Raw genomic sequence first — 22,206 nt, 5'->3', positions numbered from 1 at the left:
CCTACCAGAGAAACGTCCCAAGAAGGACCAGGATCGCCAGATGAACAATTCTAAGAAAGCATACTGCAGAGTGGGTTCCCTACAATCAGCCTTGGGGATCTTGGATGGCCTTTCCAATGAAGCTGACCTAAAACGAAATACTCCAGAATGTGAATTAAGAATGTACAGAGCACTTGACGGACTGTATTGAAGAAGCTATGAATATGGACTTCCCAACGATGAATACGAGGCAAGATTCAGACAAAGAAGAGCAGCAAGCACAAAACCAAGAACCCGAGGAAGCAGATGATCAGCAGGAATCGGTTACAGAATCTGAAGAAAGAGAAGAGGAAGTAGAAGAAGGACAAACGCAAGTAGGGGAAGAGCACGCTGCGGCAGAAAGAGGGATTGAAGTAAGTGCCGCAGTAGAAGCAGGAAAGTATAGAAAGTGAGACGGAAGTACATGTCACAGAGGAACGGAACCAAGAAGGTGAAGAAGGAGAAAGACAAGAAGAAAGTTATCATCCTGCTGAAACAGATACAGAAACAACTGAAGGACATGAAGCAGACCAACAAGCACAGTCATTCAATGAAGCGTTGTGGGACATGGAGAAAAGAATGGAAGCTCAAGGAGGTACTAGTGTGGATGATGATGTTACTAACATACTTGGGACAGGTATTGCCTCCCATACAGGGCCTACCGGAGAGGAGATCCAGGAAGGCCCAGACTCCCCAGGCGAGGGACCATCACAACGACCATGGTATGATGAATTTCCTACAATTGACATCTCAGACCTTCAATATTATTCCCCCGAATGAGCAGAGACTAGATAACATAGCACGAGAGATCAGAAAGAAGCTAACGCCTGGATCACTAAACAAAGGTGAACCCGAAAAGCAAAGAATCTGGATAAGCAATTTGGCTAAGCAGAACAAACCGAAGAATCTGCCTCAAAAGACACCTGTCAAAATAATCACCCAAAGACTGAAAAAGCCAATACATTTAGAAAATGATATGGAACCCATAGAGTCAGCAGGAACAGAGGAACTATTACAATATGCAAATTAAAATGACTGGTATAAATGGGCCAGATATACAGCTAAGCAAGCAAAAATGACAAACTGTGTAATGTGCTCACCCTCTCCATTGAAAAAATTGGTAGTAGTCCCGAATCAGTATGATTATAAGCATTGTGATGAGTATTATGCCAAAAAATTGTGGTAAAACAGGGAGAACATTGTTCTGCCCAGTAGAATGTTTGGTATTCTTGGGTCATCCGGAATATGATAAATATTATAAGATGATAGGATGGGGAGATGAATGCAGAAAATTAGACGTACATGTGGATAATGAGAAAAAAGAAAGCCCATTATCATATCAAATAAATCGTCAACTGGAGTATGAATGATTTAACAAAACTAAAGGAAAAACGAATGTAGGACAATATAAGGGCAATTGCGCAGTAATATGGCATTTAGATGATGAAATGTTTTTTTGATAATGTGATTAGGTTTAGTGGACCGCAATATGCAACAGCGACATTAGGACAGCATTTTACTGCGAACATAACTAGGCATTAGGAGACCAATTAGCAGCCACTAGTAAAATGGCATGGCAAAATATTCAAGCACTGAATTGGTTATTAGCAGATAAAGGAGGAGTATGTGTTATACTAGGAGCAGACTGCTGTACATATATACCAAATAATACATCCCCAGAAGGAGCTTTTACCCAGGCAATGAAAAAACTGCATGACCTGAGAAAAGAAGTTAAATCTAATGCAGGGAGAGATCAGCGGTTTGGGCAATGGTTTGATGATCTTTTTGGTTCATGGAAGTTGGGGCTAATGAAAATAGGTATAATAGTAGTTATAGGACTGACCCTATTTGCATTATTGTTATGTTTTATTATACCCATTCTGAGATCAATTATGACTAGAACGGAGGCTAAGCAAATGGTAACCGTATCAATGATGCCAACGCAAACAAGTGTAGCAACCAGACAATATACCATTGGGCCAGGATTGGATGAACTTGATGAGATTTACTGAGAAGCAATCAAGAAACAACACTGGGGGAATTTTATTTTTAAGGGGAATTTTATTTTACACTTTTCTCATGTTTTTGATAGTAAGGGAGATAGCATGACTATTGTACTTTTATTTTACATAACAAAATAGGTAGCAACTCAAGAAAGGAGTTAGAGGGTGTTTTGTTTGTTATTTTTGACATATTTCCCAATTACACTCAATGTACCCAATCAAGTAGAAGTAGTGTTGCTGATGATTATGTTTAAGCAAAATATGGATGTGAAACAATTGCCAAGAGAAGACATGTGAGGAACATATGTGAAGAAAGGAGCGACGAGCACCTCAGTGCTTGGCTGCAAGAGCAAATAGACTCAACTGGTGGTTTAAAAACCCGTCGTCTGCTCCAACACACCACCAGATAGCGCTCCAGGCTACCGGAATTGTCTGTGAGTTCATCTGGCAACGAAGGATGAATATTGCTATGTTACTTTTACTAGTGTTTTGTTAAGCATATATATATACAGGTCCTTCTCAAAAAATTAGCATATTGTGATAAAGGTCATTATTTTCCATAATGTAATGATAAAAATTAAACTTTCATATATTTTAGATTCATTGCACACCAACTAAAATATTTCAGGTCTTTTATTGTTTTAATACTGATGATATTGGCATACAGCTCATGAAAACCCAAAATTCCTATCTCAAAAAATTAGCATATCATGAAAAGGGTCTCTAAATGAGCTATTAACCTAATCATCTGAATCAACTAATTAACTCTAAACACCTGCAAAAGATTCCTGAGGCTTTTAAAAACTCCCAGCCTGTTTCATTACTCAAAACCGCAATCATGGGTAAGACTGCCGACCTGACTGCTGTCCAGAAGGCCATCATTGACACCCTCAAGCAAGAGGGTAAGACACAGAAAGAAATTTCTGAACAAATAGGCTGTTCCCAGAGTGCTGTATCAAGGCACCTCAGTGGGAAGTCTGTGGGAAGGAAAAAGTGTGGCAAAAAACGCTGCACAACGAGAAGAGGTGACCGGACCCTGAGGAAGATTGTGGAGAAGGACCGATTCCAGACCTTGGGGGACCTGCTGAAGCAGTGGACTGAGTCTGGAGTAGAAACATCCCCGCATTCCCCAGGTCAAGCCACTTTTGAACCAGAAACAGCGGCAGAAGCGCCTGACCTGGGCTACAGAGAAGCAGCACTGGACTGTTGCTCAGTGGTCCAAAGTACTTTTGTCGGATGAAAGCAAATTTTGCATGTCATTCGAAATCAAGGTGCCAGAGTCTGGAGGAAGACTGGGGAGAAGGAAATGCCAAAATGCCTGAAGTCCAGTGTCAAGTACCCACAGTCAGTGATGGTCTGGGGTGCCATGTCAGCTGCTGGTGTTGGTCCACTGTGTTTTATCAAGGGCAGGGTCAATGCAGCTAGCTATCAGGAGATTTTGGAGCACTTCATGCTTCCATCTGCTGAAAAGCTTTATGGAGATGAAGATTTCATTTTTCAGCACGACCTGGCACCTGCTCACAGTGCCAAAACCACTGGTAAATGGTTTACTGACCATGGTATTACTGTGCTCAATTGGCCTGCCAACTCTCCTGACCTGAACCCCATAGAGAATCTGTGGGATATTGTGAAGAGAAAGTTGAGAGATGCAAGACCCAACACTCTGGATGAGCTTAAGGCCGCTATCGAAGCATCCTGGGCCTCCATAACACCTCAGCAGTGCCACAGGCTGATTGCCTCCATGCCACGCCGCATTGAAGCAGTCATTTCTGCAAAAGGATACCCGACCATGTATTGAGTGCATAACTGAACATAATTATTTGAAGGTTGACTTTTTTTGGTATTAAAAACACTTCTTTTATTGGTCGGATGAAATATGCTAATTTTTTGAGATAGGAATTTTGGGTTTTCATGAGCTGTATGCCAAAATCATCAGTATTAAAACAATAAAAGACCTGAAATATTTCAGTTGGTGTGCAATGAATCTAAAATATATGAAAGTTTAATTTTTATCATTACATTATGGAAAATAATGACCTTTATCACAATATGCTAATTTTTTGAGAAGGACCTGTATATATATATATATATATATATATATATATATATATATATATATATATATATATATATATATATCTTCTACATAATGAATAATCAATTGTACTCTACATCACGCAAGGCTTCACATTTGCATGCACATGCTTATTACAAATGAGTTGATTTTGTTACCCACTCCCAGGAACAGTGCTAGCTAAAGGACTGGGATCTTTTACTCCTTCCTAGTTAAGTGTGGATGGAGAGGTTTGGTCCCAAGTTCTGCAGAGTGCAGCCCCATAAAGATGGCATTGGATATTGGACTGAGTAGCCTACTTTGGCTACATGATGAAATGGGACAGGCTAGCTTGTGTGACTGCACTCTGGTTTGAGGAAATAGAGTGTGAGACTTTTTAAGTCTCAGAGGTGGGAATATATAGTATATTTTTCAATATTTTAGTATGTTTTATATATCAAAATACTTATATGAGTTTCCAGGCCTTTGTGTGACCCAGGAGAGAGCATGTGAGGTTACTAAAAGTGTTGATGCTGCAGAGAACACAAAGAATGGCATATAACCTTGAAAAACAGGTGTATGAGCTAACAAAAACAAAATATGTATTTCTTCAAAGACAAAATGTGTTTCTGTTGGTCAGCAGTGTTCTGGCATGTAACCTTGACGATATCACTTATCTCTTATACTTTTAAACAGTTATTATATGAATGGTGTATTGTAAACTGAATGTATGTTATCTTTGCAGCTGGTGTTTTGCTGCCATGATGTTTTGTCTTGATGAGCTAAAAATCTGTGGAGCTTGCATTTTCTTTCATTAATCAAATGATAATGTGAAGTTACCAGCTGATGTATGTTTTTTTTTAATAGATAAGCGGGGGATTTTCCACCAATATTTAATTAATGAAGGAGATAAAACATATTGGTGGCGAGGGAGAGAGACAAGGGCAATAATCCCATTGGTCAGAGATAGTGGGTAAAAGATAGCAAAAATTAATCTTCATTAATTAAATATTGGTGGAAAATCCCCTGCTTATCTATTAAAAAAAACATACATCAGCTGGTAACTTCACATTATCATTTGATTAATGAAAGAACATGCAAGCTCCACAGATTTTTAGCTCATCAAGACAAAACATCATGGCAGCAAAACACCAGCTGCAAAGATAACATACATTCAGTTTACAATACACCATTCATATAATAACTGTTTAAAAGTATAAGAGATAAGTGATATCATCAAGGTTACATGCCAGAACACTGCTGACCAACAGAAACACATTTTGTCTTAGAAGAAATACATATTTTGTTTTTGTTAGCTCATACACCTGTTTTTCAAGGTTATATGCCATTCTTTGTGTTCCCTGCAGCATCAACACTTTTAGTAACCTCACATGCTCTCTCCTGGGTCACACAAAGGCCTGGAAACTCATATTAGTATTTTGATATATAAAAACATACGAGAATATTGAAAAATATACTATATATTCCCACCTCTGAGACTTAAAAAGTCTCACACTCTATTTCCCTCAAACCAGAGTGCAGTCACACAAGCTAGCCTGTCCCATTTCATCATGTAGCCAAAGTAGGCTACTTAGTCCACTATCCAATTCCATCTTTATGGGGCTGCACTCTACAGAACTTGGGACCAAACCTCTTTTGGTCCCAATTGAGAACTTAGGAGGATAATGTTAGAACGGACAGCTGGCCAGTCTCATGTTTGTTGGTGTTCAATAAACTACAACTTTGGCATCTGGAACTCAAGACTCCGAGAGTTTTCTTACAACTTAGAGAGATTCATCGCGATATTCCACGACAGTGGATGGTGTGCATATATTTATGCCAAGTTTTTATACCCAGATGTGTGCATGGGAAATTGCACATTTCATCATCCGTTAGGCCCCTATACTTGTACCCTGGTCACAAGTGCAACGCTTTAACAGTTGAGCTACCATGCAATTTGATCACACTTATTTGATCACTTATTCGAATAAGCTTGAAAATGCTGTTGGTTATGTAATGCAAACGTTAAAACGAATCCCCTTACAAGACTTACACTATAGTAAATGTTTTTAGATAACAAAAGATAGCATTGTTTGAGCAACAGGCAGAAAAGTAAGTGTTTATGGACTGATATTCTGCCATTTTCCCCATGATTCGTGTAACAGTGAACAAAATTATTTGTTGTTGAAGCGCCCCTATAGTTATTATCTACCAGGAAAATGCCTCGATAAGTACAGGCCACGTAAAAATCATTTTGCTAAAATTTAGGCATAGTAATGTGATTATATGAGACCAGGTTGCTAGTTTTAGAGAAAAAGTTGTTTTACATGGTGAGCGTCACCATGTTGAGATAATATAACCAACCGAATACATTAACTATGGCTGACTGTGAATACTGTATTTTTACAATGACACTGGTCATGTAAACCATTTTTGCATGCAAACCAGAAAACTGCAAACATAAACATGAATTTTACTGAGCGCACCATTAAGGTTTTTATTTCATCAAAATCACTAATCCAAGGGTCAAAACATCCAAATAATTAAAAAGTAAACACAACTGCAGTATCTAACCACTCAAAGTGCCATAGCAACCTAGCAACTGGAAACAGCTTAGTAACACAAATAAACAAGGCATATTTAAACTTTAAACTGCCCCAGTGTTAAGCTAAAGAAGCCCTACTAGTTTCTGATTTACATTTACATTTATGCATTTGGCAGACACTTTTATCCAAAGTGACTTTCAGTGCACTTATTACAGGGACAATCCCCCTAGAGCAACCTGGAGTTAAGTGTCTTGCTCAAGGACACAATGGTGTTGGCTGTGGGGATCAAACCAGCGACCTTATGATTAACAGTTATGTGCTTTAGCCCACTACTCCACACCACTCCTCGATTTGGCATTCCTATTTCCAGTAGGAAGTTCATAGGTATGTTTAACCAAAAACTGTTTGCTTTGGTTACGTGCAGCAACAACAGAGAAGTAGATTGGTGTAAACAGCCACATTGGATGACATAAAGACCAGTGAATAGATAACTGAGGTCAATCAGTTTGACCTTTGATTTTATCAGACAATCCCTCAATTAAACTTGTAATATAGATATTGAATCCCCACAGATAAATTATCTCCTAAATGTTGGCCATAGCAACCATCCTGTTCCTCTAAAAGAGATGTTGGATCTCATTCTGGACAGTAGTTATTGTCTGCTGTTTTAATTAACAAAGGCTGGCAAGACTTTTCAGTGTCAACCAGCAAACAGGTGCGTATGTGTAATTGGCTGTCTGTGTTTCTGTAAGCAGTGTGTTTCACTGTCCCCGCCTCCTCGTTACCCTTGTGACTCTCCCTGTTTAGTCCTTGTTATGTTTATCACCTTTACCTGTTCCTCGTGTGCCTTGCCTATATATTGTGCCCTCTTCTATCGGCATTCACTAAAGTACAGGGGTTTCAGTACAGCGACGCACAAGGGCGTGGCCATGACATAAAACAAATGCGCATTATAGTGCCTTCTTTCCGCGGGCTTTTCATAACAGCGACAGCAAACTGATGGAACAGCCATGGAGAATCTAAGACAAAATAGGGAAATCGGTAAATGTTTTTGTTGATGCAAATTTTGAATTAGGACAACGCCTACACTACCACGTCACATTTTTACGCTGTACTGAAACCCCTGGAAATAAGTGACTGCCCTCTTCTATCTTGTATTTGTCAGATTGTTTTGGGAGTTTTGTTACTAGTCAGTCTGTTCCAGGCTTGTTCCTGTTCTATCTTAATTATTATTCTTTTCTAGTTTATTTTATCAGTTTTTCAATCAAATTATTTTTTATTTTCACCCATTCCTGAATTTGGGTCCTCGTTCCTGACTCATTCCATGACGATATGCCAGCATTTATGTGAGAATTCACAAATTTGATGTGTGAGTGGTTGGTTTCAACAACTGTCTATAGTATATCTAACTATATTGATTGATGGGTCCATCACTGATTTAAGTACTGATTTAATATAAGTTGAACCTGGTCTCACATAGCCAGACATTTGACTATAAACATGAAGTCTGTTCCAGACTGCAGTTTATTCCAGACTGATCTCACTGACTACATTCCCATTGCAGCTGAATGTGGCCCAAATCTGAATTTTTAATGCACATGTGAGACAGATCTGTTCATTTAATGACCACGTGAACAGCCACAAGCGCATTGAATCAGACATTTTCAAATCCAGTCTGGGCCACTTTCATATGTGGAAATAACTCTGATATGTTTTTTCCAATGTAACTTCAGTTTGAACTGCCAGATCAGAATGAATGTGATTTTTATTTATTTTTTTATCAATCTAAACCAACATTTTATATTTGCATTATTGATTTCTGGCATATATAGATAGGGCTGGGAGGGTTACTTTTGAAATATATCCCACTACATATTACAGAATACATGCTATTATATGTAATTTGTAATGTATTTGGATTACTCGAGGTCAGTAACATATTCTAAATACTTTGGATTACTTCATCAGCACTGGTAGATTTTTTCACTTGTTTTGACTATAAAAACTCTGTCAGTACAGTAAGACAAAATAAAGATTATGTTAAAGATACATTCTCTGAAAAACATAAATATCTTATGCAGTGTTGTTTCTAAAACAAGATTAATCTAATTGATCTTGTTTTAAGGATTTTTAGATATTTTTATAGGAAAACAATACAAAAATAAATGATTTTTGCATTCATATCAAATGTCTTATTAGAAAAAAGAAATTATGATATGACATGAATTTTCTTGATAAAAAATATGATTGTGTCTGGTAGCATGTGCATATAAAATGGCTAGAAAAAGCATTTTATCTTAGCGTAAAGCTGACAATTTACACAAGGTTTATTTCTATTTCTTAGGCTCCAAACTTCAAACTTACTTCTCTGTCTGCTCGTATGAATGTAACACATCATAAGAAAGTGTTTCACCACCGTTCAAATGCATTTTGGATCACATAATTTACAAAGTAAAAGTAATCTCCTCAGTAATCAAAATACTTTTTGAATGTAACTGTATTCTAATTACCGATGATTTAAATTGTAACTGTGGTGGAATACAGTTACTTATATTTTGTATTTTAAATACGTATTCCCGTTACATGTATTCCATTACTCCCAAACCCTGTATATAGACTAAGGGTATAAAATATAAAATCAGATTTTTGGCTATAAAATAGTGATTATTTTACAGACATATCTCAAAAAACAAAGCAGATGATACAGTTCTGTTCATGCACTGTATAAAAAAATTCTGTAATTTGAAAGGTGAAAGATTGTAAAAATGCTACAATAAAAAAAAGTTAATTGTTTAACTAGTAGATACCTTTAATCAGGGGCAGACTGGGAAGAAAATTCGGCCTGGGATTTTACTTAGAAACTGGGCCAAAATCCGTTTTGTGGCTTGTTCACACAGAACGCGGCTACCCATGCGGCCCCATTTCGCGAGCGGCCTAACGGGAAAAGAACCAGTTCTTCCAATGGCATGTCCGCGCCTGCCATTCATTCTTTTAAAATATATTTAAAAAGACAAAACATGTAGTTAGAAATGTTGAAAAATATTAGGGCTGTTGATTTAACGCGTTAATAACATGCGATTAATTTGACAAAAATTAACGCATTAAAAAAATTTACACACTTTAATCGCAATGCTTAACTGAGAAATTCAAGCTTGTAGTACCACCTGTTTACTCCAGAGGGCAGTAATTGAAATTACAGCTGTGTGAGCAACACACAGTTTATACAGTGAAGAAAACAATTTCTTGCGTTCAAAACACTTGATGGAGCGCAAATGCGATCTTTATGGGATCTTAAGATGTGTTTAAAGATTGAGTATTAAACTATATTTATCTCGACACAGTGACCTAAACATTTTATTTTTATGACGCAACACACCCAAGACGCGACACAAGCATGTCTGACGCAGGTCGCACGGTCTTTACCTCATACATATTTACTAACCAACGAGGTTAAGGATGTGTCCTTTAAACTGTTAAACCATTTTTACCCAGTCAATCATTATTTAAGAAACATGCTCCCTGAAATAGATCCACTTTGCTCCTTCTGTAATGCTGTAGATGAAAAGTTTGTTTGTTTGTACCTACTGCAATTTTAACTAGTTTTTCTTTGCTTTATAAAGACGTTTTATTTGGTTTTCACAGATTTGATAACTTAAGTTAATATTTTCTGATTAATATTTTTTAATACATAAGTGTAAATTTATGTCTATAAAGCCCCTATTTGCACTTTGAAATATTATTGAAATACTCTTTGTACCTCCAACAACTCCAAAGCATTGAAAACCATTACAATATGTAATGAATATAATGTCTTGGCATTATTTTAAAATATATCTGTAGTATTGTGTACTATGTGTACCCCTGGCTTGTTTCTAAAAAAAAAAAAAAAAAAAGTCTAACGCAGGTGTAAATTGACGGGTCCCTAAACAAACCCTTTCAATAAATCTCCAACTGATTGACAAATTCACTTGTGAAATGGATTGCTGTGAACTCTATGCCAATGATTGAGTTATGATCAATAATATGGTAGTAAACAATACATTGTATTCTAAAGCCACTTTTTATATTGTCTTATCAATGATGAACTCTTCTGCCACAAGAATGTAATGCATTTTAATTATCTGAATATTTGTTTATTTTATATATAATTTTTTAATATTTAAAGATAAGTATGTATAATTATTTCATCATTATATATTGAATTATTGTTATATAAGGGGCTTTCTCAGCAAATATATGCGATTAATCGTGATTAATTAATCGGGACACCATGTAATTCATTCGATTAAAAAATTGTATCGATTGACAGCCCTAATAAAAATACATGTTTTTTAGATGTAAAAATTATGATTTTCCCATATAATTAATGATTAAAATGTATATTATGTTTAACGTACTTTTTACAGTAAATTATTGTTAAAATGAAGGTAAAAAACAGTAATCGGGCATTCCCAGAATTACCTGCGTGACCAATTACATTTCATCATATTTTATGGGAATAGTTATGTTTCTTCTTATTTTTAATACCAGTTATGTACTTTGGGGTGTTCTGTTTAATATTTGATGTAGTTTAGTTAATGTTTATTGCATTATATACATTTTACATGTGTTACCCTGATGGTGTTAAGTGTTTGTGAAAAAACATCGAGGTTACTATTGTAATCTCCGTTCCCTGATGGAGGGAACGAGACGCTGTGTCGAACAAAGCAACACTAGGGGTCTTTCTTGAAAGCCTCATTTACCTCTGAACTTGAGAAAAGGCCAATTAGAATCAGGGAGGTACCCTTAGTGGGTCTGGTCGGGAATTCCTCAGCTGAATTCGCAGACTAGAGTGCAAGGGAGGAAGGACATCCAGGAAGCACAAGTTTAGTGGACTCTCCTGGGAGAATGAGAGCACATGATCGCCTCAGTGGAGGGGAAGGGCGATATGTGCAAGCGGAACACCCGGTCAGACGTTTCTTATTCCCGAAATCTACGTGCTCGGAACTGAGAGAATACGAGACGAAACCGACTCAACCCTGAGATTGTAGAATCTCATAAAGGTATTGGGTGTTGCCCAGCCCACCGCTTTGCAGATGTCTGCTATGGAGGTGCTGTTGGCCAGTGCCCACGAGGATGCCACAATTCTCGTTGAGTGTGCTCCAACCTGCAAGGGGGCGGGCATAGCCAGGGTCTGATAGGCCCCTGCTGCCATCCCCAAGTCACCTCCATCGCCAGCCGGGTCATCCTCAATCCCATGGGAAGGAGTGACATGGGGGGGCGGCTGGAGTGGCATTCCTTTTTAGGAAGGAAAGCCGTGACCGCAAAGTTGCCATGGTTAAGTTCTCACAGTAAGAACAAGAACCATCCACAAATGCCGCTTCAGTGTGATCGTGGCCCAGACACAAGGCAGCATCTATGACCGTCAGGAGCGGAGAGATATCAACCACATCCAGGAACTACACAGAGGCGCAAGGGCATCTTTAAAAAGACGCATCCTGAAAAGGACATCCAACGCCTGCTGTGTGTGCTCTTTTATAGAAAATAAACTCTTAAGAAAATACTCTCTTTTTTCAGAAGCGCTGTTGAAGCGCTCAGGGGCAAAGCTGCACTGGCATGCAGAGAAGGAGAAAGCCGCTGTTACGTGCCGTAGATCCAACAGCAACACTCTGCAGAGGTGAGTGGAACAGAAGTTATCTCAGCTTGCTGATCGCACAACCTGTGTCTGAATGGACAGATGCACGATTCCCTCCTTTTATACCCATATGTGGCAGCGGGGGCGTGGTCAAGCGCCCGTCCGGGAGAGAAAAGCGGTAAGGGCGCTCACACCTGAGCTAAATTATGTCTAACACCTGTCTCTAATTTCAGTGAGCACGGGGAGAGCGGCATAAAAAGCAGCTAGAGGGCCTCCATCGGGAGAGAGAGACAGACAGTTGTAGACAGACTGTTGAAGCGCTCAGGGGCAAAGCTGCACTGGCATGCAGAGAAGGAGAAAGCCGCTGTTACGTGCCGTAGATCTAACAGCAACACTCTGCAGAGGTGAGTGGAACAGAAGTTATCTCAGCTTGCTGATCGCACAACCTGTGTCTGAATGGACAGATGCACGATTCCCTCCTTTTATACCCATATGTGGCAGCGGGGGCGTGGTCAAGCGCCCGTCCGGGAGAGAAAAGCGGTAAGGGCGCTTACACCTGAGCTAAATTATGTCTAACACCTGTCTCTAATTTCAGTGAGCACGGGGAGAGCGGCATAAAAAGCAGCTAGAGGGCCTCCATCGGGAGAGAGAGACAGACAGATATGTGTGAAGCTGAAGGCTCAGTGCTGTATTGTATGATTGAAGCTGTCTGTATGACATTGTGAAAACATTAAAAGTGACTGACCTGAACTGCCTTGTTAGAAGTTCTCTTACACTGGTGCCGAAACCCGGGAAACGTTATCCCAGTCATGGAAGGTAACCGCCCCATAGAGTCCTCCCAGCTGGCGGAGGTCCTCCAGTCCCTCGCTGCGATGCATCAGAGCCACCAACAGACCCTGCTTGAGCTCCGGCAGGACCAGGATCGTCGGTTCTTTGAGATCATGCGGGCTCAAGCAGAGGATCGGCTTGCGATCAGGAGTCTTCTCGGCCAGGAGGCCGATCCAGCCACAGCCGCGACCCCGGACCCTCGCTCCTCTTTGCCCCCACCTGCGTTACAGAAGATGGGGGCGGCGGACGATCCATAAGCGTTCCTCGACCTCTTTGAGCACACCGCCGAGATTTGGGGCTGGCCGCACGACCAATGGGCAGCTGACCTTGTTCCTCGGTTGTCCGGGGAAGCCCAACTCGCGGCTCAACAATTGCCGGCAACAAGCCTCCTGGCCTATGCTGACCTCAAGAGAGCCATCCTGCAACGGGTTGGTCGGAGCCCGGAAGAGAACCGTCAACTCTTCCGGGCTATGATGCTGGAGAAGACCGACCGCCCATTCGCTTTTGCCCAACGGCTCTGGGACGCCTGCCGGAGGTGGCTGCTAGTGGGGGACCGCGACGTCGAGGGGCTCATCGACCAGGTAGTGCTGGAACAGTTCATCCAACGCCTGCCCAGGAGAATGGCGAAGTGGGTCCAGTGCCACCACCCGGCGTCGCTGGAGGCTGCTGTCTGGCTCGCGGAGGACCACATGGCGGCGATCCCAAGGGCGGAGGAGCCCTCTCTCTCTCTCTCTCTCTCTCCCCCTTCCCCTGTATTTTCCCCTGTTCCCTCCCCTTCCCCTCTGCCTTCTCGCTCTGCTCTCTCCCCAGGGCCTGTTCCTGCCCCACATAGGCGAGGAGGATTCACGAGACCAGCTTCCCGGTCATGGGAAGCAACGTATTCCCCTTCCCCAACCTTCAGCCGCCCTCCCCCTCAGGTGGGGGCGCCCGCCAACGCAGGTACGGGGTGTTGGAGATGCGGAGACCCGGACCACTTCCGGGATCAGTGTCCGTTGATGGACGTGGGGATGGTGGTGTGGGTCTCCGATATCCAGCAGGCTGCCCCCGATCGGAATCCGGTACGCTCCAGTCTGATCAGGGGCAGCCTGCTGGATATCAGAGACCCGCACCACCATCCCCACCTCCATCAGCGGACATTGATCCCGGAAGTGGTCCGGGTCTCCGATATCCAGCAGGCTGCCCCCGATCGGACTGGAGCGTACCGGATTCTGGTAAGAATCAAGGGGGGTACTTACCAAGCATTGCTGGATACAGGGTGTAATCAGACCACCATCCACCAACGCTTGGTTCAACCCGGGGCTTTGGGCACAGCTAAACTGGTGAGGGTGAGGTGTGTGCATGGGGATGTTCACAAGTATCCTATGGTGATACTTGTGAACACGCTGTACAGCAAAGGAAAATGTAACACAGCTGTTAATTCCACGGAGCCACCGGGAAATTGTTTTCCAGGCGGCTCACTATAATCCCATGGCGGGTCACCTAGGAGAAAGGAAGACACTGCTCCGCCAAATAGCCCGTTTCTATTGCCCGGGCATTGGCGGCGACGTCCGCAGGTGGTGTGCGGCGTGCCCCGAATGTCAGCTGGTTAACCCACCGGCCTCCCCAAAAGCGCCATTGCGCCCCCTTCCACTGATCGAGGTCCCCTTTGAAAGAATTGGAATGGACCTCGTCGGGCCATTAGAACGGACAGCACGCGGACATCGCTTTGTATTAGTCCTGGTGGATTGTCCTGTTTGGACTTCCTGTTTCTGACGGCACAGCACGCACGCACGCTGCACGAGAGTTTGTTTGTGGCCTGCTTAGCACTGCTTATTCTCATACGTTCAACGTTATAGTCATCGTTCATAGTTATATCCTTTGTCATTTTACCGCGTCGTTCATAGTTATATCCTTTGTTATTTTACCGCGTTTCAGATTCTTCCGCTTTTTCTCCCGTTTCATCTGCGTGTATTTTACCGGTTGCTGCTGACACCTAGCTAGAGTCTGTGTTTGTAGCCTTTAATCCTTAAACATCTGCCATTTTTAAGCACGCATCGGGTCTTCCCGTATTATTCTCCTATCGGGATTCAACTGCGCACATATTCCACCTGCATCCGCATTCTATTTTTATCGCGGTTAAACTGCATGCATTTTTTCAGCGCGCACCCGTTTTTTATCCTCTGTGGTACACGGATTATTGCATCGATCTCAAAGCACCGCTTATCAAGAACAACCACCACCAACAACAAACAATTTTGTGAGGGATTCAAATCAATCTCAAAACCCTCACCGCTCAGGAACAACGAACAATTTGCAGTAAGTCATGGCATCGGCTCATGTTATTTGTTCATGCATTAAATGTCACGTTTAAAATAGCCTCCTCCATCAGCAGTGAGGGATTCACTTGTGATAAATGTAAGGAATTAGTCAGGCTGACGGAGAAGGTTAATGAGTTAGAGACTCGCATCCGAACGCTAGTAGAGGTCAGTGAGAAAGAGAAGCCGTTAGATACTGTTTTGGATGCGGGCAGTACAGAGAGCAACACACACACTTTGGTTCCGAGCCCCTGCAGCAGGGCATTTGGGTGACGTCTCGGCAGCATACTCGTTCAGCAAAGAGACACCACTCTCCCACTCCTGTTAGGGTTTCCAATAAATTCTCCCCACTCAGTGATACACCCACTGAGAATCATATTGAAAGAGCCCTTGTTATCGGTGATTCTATTGTAAGGAACGTGGAGATAGAGACTCCAGCCACTATTGTTAATTGCATTTCGGGGGCCAGAGCGTCTGACATCAAATCAAATTTACAAGTGCTGGCTAATGCTAAACGTAGATTTTCTAAAATTGTTATCCATGTCGGCACTAACGATGTCCGGCTTCGCCAGTCGGAGATCACTAAAGATAATGTTAAAGAGGTGTGCAAATTTGCAAAAACGATGTCAGACACTGTAATATGCTCTGGTCCCTCCCTGCTCGTCGTGGTGACGAGGTTTATAGTAGATTAGTGTCACTGAATGGCTGGATGTCTGAGTGGTGTCTGCAGAATAAAATAGGATTTATAGACAATTGGAAAAGTTTTTGGGGTAGACCTGACCTGCTAAAGAGAGACGGACTCCATCCCTCCAGGGAAGGTGCCGCTCTCCTCTCTAGTAATTTGGCTCATAGACTTAATAATGATATTAATTGACTAAATGGGGCCCAGGTCAGGAAGCAGACAAACTGGTTAATCCGAACGTCTGCTAGCTGCCTTGAGACGTCACACAGGTCACATAAACTGACTGTAACTGACATAAACTGGTCACATAGAGACTGTATCACCTAGATATCTCATAGAGACTGTGCCTGTTCCACGAACTACGAAACACAACACCCTCACTAAATAATTTAGAAAAAATTTGATTAAGGTCAAACTTGAACAAAACAAACAAATTAAAAATGTACATCATATAAAAATAGGGCTACTAAACATTATACCTCTTTCTACCAAAGCACTAATTGTCAATGAAATGATTACAGATCATAGATTGGATGCGCTCTGTTTGACTGAAACCTGGCTTAAACCGGATGAATATATTAGTTTAAATGAATCTACTCCCCCAGGTTATTGTTATAAACATGAGCCTCGTCTGAAGGGTCGAGGAGGTGTTGCTACAATTTACAGTGAAGTTTTTGGTGTTACTCAGAGGACAGGATATAAATGTAAGTCTTTTGAACTAATAATGCTTAAGGTGACACCGTCAAATACAAATATAAATAAAAATTCTCTGTCTTCCTTTACCCTTGCTACAGTGTATAGATCACCCCGGCCTTATTCAGATTTCCTTAGTGAATTTGCAAATTTTTTATCAGATCTTGTAGTTACTGTAGATAGAGCCTTAATTGTTGGTGACTTCAACATTCACATAGATAATGAAAATTATACTTTGGGAGCAGCATTTATCGATATTCTCAACTCTCTTGGAGTCAGACAAAATGTAACAGGACCAACTCATCACCATAATCATACGCTAGATTTAATTCTTTCATATGGAGTTGATGTTGATAATATAGAAATTCTGCAGCAGAGTGATGACATCTCGGATCATTACCTCGTCTCTTGCATGCTGCAATCAGCTAATGTTACTCAATCTACACCACGCTATCGTTCAGGTAGAACTATTCTTTCTATTCTAGTCTTCTCTAGCACCCTTGATGTTGTCGCCCCACTTCGATTAAAGAAAATAAAAAAATAAGCCCTGCACCAAGGTACAATGATCACACTCATGCTCTCAAGAGAGCAGCTCGGAAAATGGAGCGCATGTGGAAAAATACAAAATTAGAAGTATTTCAGGGTGCATGGAAGGATAGTGTCTGTAGCTACAAACACGCACTCAAAGCTGCCAGGTCAGCATATTTTAGTAAACTCATAGAAAATAACCACAACAATCCTAGATGTTTATTCAGTATTGTGGCTAAATTGGTTAGGAATAAAGCCTCAACAGAACCAGATATTACATCACAGCTCAAGAGTAATGACTTCATGAATTTCTTTACAGATACAATTGAAATAATCAGAAATAAAATTGTAATTATGCAATCATCTGTCATAGCACCTCAGAAAACAGTGTCGAATAATTTCCCTCATGTGCAACTTCAATCCTTCGCTATCATTGGTCATGAAGAGCTAACAAAACTTATCGAAACATCAAAAGCCACAACTTGTTTGTTAGATCCTATACCAACTAAGCTCTTAAAAGAGGTATCTCCTGTAATATCAGAACCTCTTCTTAATATCATTAACTCCTCGCTATGCTTAGGACATGTCCCAAGAAACTTTAAAATGGCAATTATCAAACCGCTAATTAAGAAGCCACAACTTAATCCTGGAGAACTTGCTAATTATAGACCGATTTCAAATCTCCCGTTTATGTCAAAAATACTAGAAAAGGTAGTATCCTCCCAAATATGTTCATTTCTACAGAGAAATAGTATATATGAAGAGTTTCAATCAGGATTTAGGCCTCATCACAGTACAGAGACTGCACTTATCAGAGTTACAAATGACTTGCTCTTATCATCTAATCGTGGCTGCATTTCTCTTCTAGTGCTTTTAGATCTTAGTGCTGCATTCGACACGATAGATCACGACATTCTCTTGAATAGGCTAGAGAATTATGTTGGAATTTGTGGAGTGGCATTAGCATGGTTTAGGTCATATTTAGCAGACTGCTACCACTTTGTCTATGTAAATGAGGAATTGTCAAACCAAACAAAAGTTAAATATGGAGTGCCACAGGGATCAGTTTTAGGGCCTCTGCTTTTCTCCATGTATATGCTTCCCCTGGGAGATATTATCAAGAATCGTGGAATAAGTTTCCACTGCTATGCTGACGATACACACAACTTTATATTTCTTCAAAACCTGATGAGATTTCACAATTCTCAAAATTAGCAGAGTGTATTAATGAAATAAAAGATTGGATGGCCAGAAATTTCCTTCTACTCAGATTAAAATAAGCCACTAAAATATAATTTGACTCCAGATTGATGTACTGTTACATCATCTTCAACAGCGAAGAACTTAGGTGTTATATTTGATACCAATCTGTCCTTTGAAAATCAAATTACAAATGTTTGTAGAACAGCATTCTTCCACCTAAGAAATATTGCTAAATTAAGGCATATGCTCTCGGTTGCTGATGCCGAAAAACTAATTAATGCGTTCATGACCTCAAGACTAGATTATTGTAATGCATTACTGGGAGGATGTCCAGCAAGATCAATAAATAAACTTCAATTGGTTCAAAATGCAGCAGCCAGAGTGCTGACGAGAACCAAGAAATATGATCATATTAGCCCCATTGTATCATCGTTACATTGGCTACCTGTTAAATTCAGTATTGATTTTAAAATTCTGTTAACTACGTACAAAGCTTTGAATGGTCTAGATCCACGAGTACTTAAGTGATCTTATACCACGCTATATTCCAACACGCTCATTAAGATCGCAAAATTCTGGCCTATTAATAGTTCCTAGAATATCAAAATCCACTAAAGGAGGAAGATCCTTTTCATATTTGGCTCCTAAACTATGGAATAGTCTCCCAAACACTGTTCGAGATGCAGACACACTCTCTCAGTTTAAGTCTAGACTAAAGACTCATCTATTTAGCCAGGCATACACCTAATTTATCCTCCAACCCACAATTAGGCTGCTTTAGTTGGGTCTGCCGGAACCAGAAACATTGAGCATGATCTCTAACTCTGCAATAAATTAAATGGCTTCTACGCTTACATCTTTTTATTTGTTTCCCTGTCTCAACCTCGGGACTCCTATCCTGAGGTCACCAGAACCGGCTGGATCCAGCACCATTCCTGCTTCATGTTGGACTCCACTGCTACATGTCGCAGAATGATGATGACTAAATGCAGCCGGTGCCAGCCAAACATCACTTCAATCTATTATGATGGACTTCAGAGGATGAAATGATGCCAACTCCAACCTGCATCACCTCGGTCTATTGATGGACTACGATCTTGAAATGAAATGCTTAGACTAAATATTGCCAACAAAAGCCTTCATCAGCCAATTAACAAGGACAATTGCATCTATGTGAACTTCTGTAATTAATCAAGGACTTTGGTCATTAATCTTACAGTTCAAACACAATCGATGTTTAATCACTGACCCTTAACACTTAGTTTAATCATTTTAAACCATGATTTTACCTATACATAATTAATATTTACATTACATTCATAATGTTAGCCAGAGGGGAACTGGCCCCCACAGTCAGTCTGGTTTCTCCCAAAGTTATTTTTCTCCATTAATCTACATCTTATGGAGTTTTGTGTTCCTTGCCACAGTCGCCTACAGCTTGCTCACTGGGGTTATCAATACAATTATCATTTAATTATTTTTAAACACTATTAAAAATCGTATTTTATCTAAATTACACAATGATGATTAATTGACTTTATAGACATTACAGTTTTATCATCTGTTAATGCTGATATTCTGTAAAGCTGCTTTGAAACGATGTGTGTTGTGAAAGGCGCTATACAAATAAAATTTACTTGACTTGACTTGCAACGTGATATCCAGAAGCAGTGCCTCTAAGCAACATCTCAGCACGTAGTGTTGCAGGGGCACTCTTCAAGATAATCTCCCGGGTGGGGATTCCGAAAGAAATCCTCACCGATCAGGGCACAACGTTTATGTCACGTACACTTCGCGAACTTTACGAACTATTGAGCATTAAGTCGATTCGCACTAGCGTGTACCATCCGCAGACCGATGGCCTAGTGGAGCGATTTAATAAAACGCTCAAAAATATGATTCGTAAGTTCGTGCACGAAGACGCTAGGAATTGGGATAAGTGGCTCGACCCCCTGATATTCGCAGTACGAGAGGTCCCGCAAGCCTCCACTGGCTTCTCACCATTCGAGCTGCTGTATGGGTGGCGCCCGCGTGGTTGGAGGGGAGGCTGTCCCCTTCCACCTTTAAGGTGTATGTTGCTGCTATCGTGGCCCACCACGACGCAGTAGACGGCAAGTCTTTGGGTAAGCACGACTTAATCATCAGGTTCCTAAGAGGTGCCTGGAGGTTAAATCCTTCCCGGCCAAGCCTGTTCCCCTCCTGGGATCTCTCAGTGGTCCTTGCGGTCCTTCAGAGATCCACCTTCGAGCTGCTAGAATCAGTTGGACTCAGGGCCCTCTCTCTAAAGACTACCCTGCTGATCGTGCTCGCCTCCATCAAGAGGGTCGGGGACCAGCAAGCGTTCTCTGTTAGCGACACTTGCCTGGAGTTCGGTCCAGCAGACACACATGTGATCCTAAGACCGGGCTAAGACCGGGCTACGTGCCCAAGGTTCCTACCACGCCCTTCAGAGACCAGGTAGTGAACCTGCAAGCACTGCCCCGGGAGGAGGCAGACCAAGCCCCTTCATTGCTGTGTCCAGTAAGTGCTTTGCGTACCTACTTGGATCGCACGCAGAGCATTAGACATTCTGAGGAGCTCTTTGTCTGCTTTGGTGGACAGCGTAAAGGGAACGCTGTCTCCAAACAGAGGCTTTCCCACTGGGTGGTGGATGCCATTTTATTGGCCTATCACACCCAGGCCGTGCCCCCACCCTTGCGGGTCCGAGCACACTCAAAAGGAGTGTTGCGTCCTCGTGGACACTGGCCAGGGGCACCTCCCTGGCAGACATATGTAGAGCAGTGGGTTGGGCAACACCTAATACCTTTGCGAGATTTCACAATCTCAGTGTTGAGTCGGTATCATCCCGTGTTTTCTCAGGTCCGAGCCGGTAGAACTCGGTAACACACTGACGGACAGGCCGGGTGGATCGCTTGCACCTAGCGCCCTTTCCATCGGTCAAGGTAAAACTGTGCGATTTCTCTCCCAGGAGATTTTGTACATTCGGATCCCTGGACGACTCCTCCCTAGCCCTATGGGTCCGCAATTCGGCGGAGGAATTCGCTGACCCAATCCACTGCGGGTACTCAAATCTACCCTGTACTGGAATAGATGCTCCATAGGTCGGGACTCCTGTGTGGACTCCTCCTGTGTGTATTTTCCGTGGTACGGTCCCCTTGCGAGTAGACCCGCGTCTCACTTAAGCAGTTCCAGCTGCCCTCCGGTCGCCGTGCTGTAGCAACTCCCCCCTCCTCGAGGCTGGATCTACCACCGCACCATTTTTCCACTTGTGACCTGAATGGCCCATGTGATGTATTCGCCACTTTTACCTCCCCATCCCTGGGCAGGTGTGGTCTCCGCAAGGTCTTTTCCCCCTGAAAGAATAGGAAACTGGTTAAGACCCCATTCCCACGATGCGTGTAAGGGCCCAAGCCCAGAAAAGAGGCCCGGCTAGGCTCGGCCCGTTCCCAAGTTGGCAAGCGTCACCTTGTTCCCCTGCTTAGGGTAACCAAAAGGATTCTGACGACTTTTTATGGGGCATTGGGGAAGGGTACATGCAGTCTGACACAACTGGTCGCCTTTGCACGTGAAATACCTGCCTGCTCTTGTGTCAGCAGTACACGTACACGGCTCAGCGCATGGTGTGATTTTAATTGGACCCCTAGTGTCGCTTCTTCGACACAACGTCAAAGTGAGCAACAGATGGAGAACGTCTAGGTTACGGTTGTAACCTCCATTCTCTGATGGAGGGAGCAAGATGTTGTG

At 41.8% G+C, this 22,206-nt stretch overlaps 1 pseudogene; it reads right to left on the bottom strand.

The window, feature by feature from the left end:
* LOC127617774 (neurexin-1a-like) overlaps positions 1 to 22,206 on the bottom strand; it is a 233,428-nt pseudogene that overhangs the window by 130,747 nt on the left and 80,475 nt on the right.

This window comes from Xyrauchen texanus, chromosome 24 (genome assembly GCF_025860055.1).
Source record: "Xyrauchen texanus isolate HMW12.3.18 chromosome 24, RBS_HiC_50CHRs, whole genome shotgun sequence".
Lineage (NCBI taxonomy): Eukaryota > Metazoa > Chordata > Actinopteri > Cypriniformes > Catostomidae > Xyrauchen > Xyrauchen texanus.
The sequence above is the reverse complement of the archived record's forward strand: the minus strand, read 5'-3'. Positions and strand labels throughout refer to the sequence as shown.